The sequence below is a fragment of the Pristiophorus japonicus genome, chromosome 9, assembly GCF_044704955.1.
Source record: "Pristiophorus japonicus isolate sPriJap1 chromosome 9, sPriJap1.hap1, whole genome shotgun sequence".
NCBI lineage: Eukaryota > Metazoa > Chordata > Chondrichthyes > Pristiophoridae > Pristiophorus > Pristiophorus japonicus.
The window spans coordinates 226991706-226995704 of record NC_091985.1 but is presented as its reverse complement, the minus strand read 5'-3'; the positions used below and the strand labels follow the sequence as shown (position 1 = coordinate 226995704).

Below are 3999 nucleotides of genomic sequence, written 5' to 3'. Positions count from 1 at the left end.
CCCCCAGCCCCTTCCTCTCTGCCCCCCCAGCCCCTTCCTCTCTCTCCGCCCCCAGCCCCTTCCTCTCTCTCCCCCCCCAGCCCCTTCCTCTCTCTCCCCCCCCAGCCCCTTCCTCTCTCTCTCTCTCTCTCTTCCCCCCCCAGCCCTTCCTCTCTCTCTCTCTCTCTCCCCCACCCCCTCCCTCTCTTCCCCACCCCAGCCCTTCCCCCCACCCCAGCCCAGCCCTTCCCCCCCCCAGCCCCTCCCTCTCCTCCCCCCCCAGCCCTCCCCCCCCCCCAGCCCCTCCCTCTCCTCCCACCCCAGCCCTTCCCTCCCCCAGCCCCTCCCTCTCCTCCCACCCCAGCCCTTCCCTCCCCCAGCCCCTCCCTCTCTTCCCCACCCCCCAGCCCCTCCCTCTCTTCCCCACCCCCCAGCCCCTCCCTCCCCCCGCCCCTCCCTCCCCCCCCAGCCCCTCCCTCTCTTCCCCACCCCCCAGCCCCTCCCTCCCCCCCAGCCCCTCCCTCCCCCCCAGCCCCTCCCTCTTTCCCCCCAGCTCCCAGCCCAGCCCAGACCTTCCCCCCACAGCCCCTCCCTCTCTCCCCCCCCCCCCGAATCTCTCTCTCTGCCCCTCCCTCTCTCCTCTACCCCACCGTCTCCGTCCTTGTTCCTCACCTACCGATCCTCCAGACTCACTGGGTTCTCCCACCGAGTGATATGATGCTCCGTCACCATCTCCTGGAGCACCCGCTCCATGGCCTCGGAGCGAAGCCAGTCCTGTTTCTATTTCCACAGCTCGGCCCCGGCCTGAGTGGGAAACACAAGGGAGTCAGTCATCCTGCTTCGTTTCTACCTCGCGCTCTCTAACTGACCTGGCGAACTATTAATAGTTAATCTCTGACTGACCCTACATTACGGCAAGAGACAGGAAGCGGGAGTTGGTGAGGCCTACAAAAGGCCCAGCAGGAATCGGGGATGGGCTGCAGCGTCGAGCAGGAGGCAGGAGTTCATGAGGTCTACAAAAGGCCAACTGGTGCAGGTGCAGCGGCAGAAAGTAAACAAAGAAGTCGAAAGAAATCGAAAGGTGACGTTACAGTCAAGGGGGTAAGTGATTGGCTGGTGATTGGTGAGTAGTTTTTCTTTTTCTTTTCCCTATCAGTAGGTAACCTTTTTCATTGTTGTTGCCAAATTAAGTTAATCTAGTGGTTAAGTCATGGCAGGAGAGCACGGACACATGTTATGCTCCTCCTGTGCTATGTGGGAACTCAGGGACGCTGCGACTACATGTGCAGGAAGTGTATCCGCCTGCAGCATCTGACAGACCGCATTGTGGCACTGGAGCTGCGGGTGGATTTACTCTGGAGCATCCATGATACTGAGAATGACGTGAATAGCACGTTTAGTAAGTTGGCCACACCGCAGGTAAAGGGTACACAGCCAGATAGGGGATGGGTGACCAACAGGAAGAGCAGTGCAAGCAAGGTAGTGCAAGGGTCCCCTGTGGTCATCCCCCTGCAAAACAGATACACCGCTTTGGGTACTGTTGAGGGGGATGACTCATCAGGGGAGAGCAACAGCAGCCAAGTTCATGGCACCATCGGTGGCTCTGCTGTACAGGAGGGAAGGAAAAAGAGTGGGAGAGCTATAGTGATAGGGGATTCGATTTGTAAGGGGAATAGACAGACGTTTCTGCAGCCGCAATCGAGACTCCAGGATGGTATGTTGCCTCCCTGGTGCAAGGGTTAAGTATGCCTCGGAGCGGGTGCAGGACATTTTGAAAAGGGAGGGTGAACAGCCAGTTGTCGTGGTGCATATAGGTACCAACTATATAGGTAAAAAAACGGGATGAGGTCCTACAAGCTGAATTTAGGGAGCTAGGAGTTAAACTACAAAGTAGGACCTCAAAAGGTAATAATCTCAGGATTGCTACCAGTTCCATGTGCTAGTCAGAGTAGGAATCGCAGGATAGCTCAGATGAATACGTGTCTTGAGGAGTGGTGCAGAAGGGAGGGATTCAAATTCCTGGGACATTGGAACCGGTTCTGGGGGAGGTGGGACCAGTACAAACCGGACGGTCTGCACCTGGGCAGGACCGGAACATAGAAACATAGAAACATAGAAAATAGGTGCAGGAGTAGGCCATTCGGCCCTTCTAGCCTGCACCGCCATTCAATGAGTTCATGGCTGAACATGCAACTTCAGTACCCCATTCCTGCTTTCTCACCATACCCCTTGATTCCCCTAGTAGTAAGGACTTCATTTAACTCCTTTTTGAATATATTTAGTGAATTGGCCTCAACAACTTTCTGTGGTAGAGAATTCCACAGGTTCACCACTCTCTGGGTGAAGAAATTCCTCCTCATCTCGGTCCTAAATGGCTTCCCCCTTATCCTTAGACTGTGCCCCCTGGTTCTGGACTTCCCCAACATTGGGAACATTCTTCCTGCATCTAACCTGTCTAACCCCGTCAGAATTTTAAACGTTTCTATGAGGTCCCCTCTCATTCTTCTGAACTCCAGTGAATACAAGCCCAGTTGATCCAATCTTTCTTGATAGGTCAGTCCCGCCATCCTAGGGGGAGTGTTTGCTAGTGCTGTTGGGGAGGGGATAAATTAATATGGCAGGAGGATGGGAACCTATGCAGGGAGACAGAGGGAAGAAAAATAGGGGCAGGAGCAAAAGATAGAAAGAAGAAAAGTAAAAGTGGAGGACAGAGAAACCCAAGGCAAAAATCAAAAAGGACCACATTGCCCTTTTAGAATTTTGCTGCAATGTGTGTTAAAAAGACAAGCCTGAAGGCTCTGTGCCTCAATGCGAGGAGTATTCGTAATAAGGTGGACGAATTGACTGCACAGGCAACAATTAATGAATACGATATCATTGGCATCACGGAGACATGGCTCCAGGGTGACCAAGGCTGGGAACTCAACATTCAGGAAGGATAGACAGAAAGGAAAAGGAGGTGGGGTAGCGTTGCTGGTTAAAGAGGAAATTAACACAATAGTAAGGAAGGACATTAGCTTGGATGATGTGGAATCTGTATGGATGGAGCTACGGAATACCAAAGGGCAGAAAACGTTAGTGGGCGTTGTGTGCAGACCACCAAACAGTAGTAGTGAGGTTGGGGACAGCATCAAAGAAGAAATTCGGGGTGTGTGCAATAAAGGTACAGCAATGATCATGGGTTACTTTAATCTACATACTGATTGGGCTAACCAACTGGTAGCAATACGATAGAGGAGGATTTCCTTGAATGTATTAGGGATGGTTTTCTGGACTAATATGTTGATGAAACAACTAGAGGGCTGGCCAGCCTAGACTGGGTGATGTGTAATGAGAAAGGACTAATTAGCAATCTTGTTGAGCGAGGCCGCTTGGGGAAGAGTGACCATAATATGGTAGAATTATTTATTAGGATGGAGAGTGACACAGTTAATTCAGAGACTAGGGTCCTGAACTTAAGGAAAGGTAACTTTGATGGTATGAGACATGAATTGGCAAGAATAGACTATAGGCAATGGCAAACATTTAAAGATCACATGGATGAACTTCAACAATTGTACATCCCTATCTGGAGTAAAAATAAAACGGGGAAGATGGCTCAACCATGGCTAACAAGGGAAATTAAGGATAGTGTTAAATCCAAGGAAAGGCTTATAAATTGGCCAGAAAAATCGGCAAACCGGAGGACTGGGAGAAATTTAGAATTCAGCAGAGGAGGACAAAGGGTTTAATTAGGAGGGGGAAAATAGAATACGAGAGGAAATTTGCCGGGAACATAAAAATTGACTGCAAAAGCTTCTACACATATGTGAAGAGAAAAAGATTAGTGAAGACAAACGTAGGTCCCTTGCAGTCAGATTCAGGTGAATTTATAATGGGGAACAAAGAAATGGCAGACCAGTTGAACAAATACTTTGGTTCTGTCTTCATGAAGGAAAACACAAATAATCTTCCAGAAGTACTCGGGGACCGAAGGTCTAGTGAGAAGGAAGAACTGAAGGATATCCTTATTAGGTGGGA

At 50.9% G+C, this 3999-nt stretch overlaps 1 protein-coding gene across 1 annotated transcript in view; it reads right to left on the bottom strand.

Annotated features, from left to right (window-relative positions):
* tcnbb (transcobalamin beta b) overlaps positions 1 to 665 on the bottom strand; it is a 19416-nt gene extending 18751 nt beyond the window's left edge. The window contains exon 1 of the mRNA XM_070891219.1: positions 652 to 665. The gene's annotated coding sequence lies outside the window, so the exon portion shown is untranslated. The remainder of the gene's footprint in view (positions 1 to 651) is intronic.
* Between the last annotated feature and the right edge of the window lie 3334 nt (positions 666 to 3999).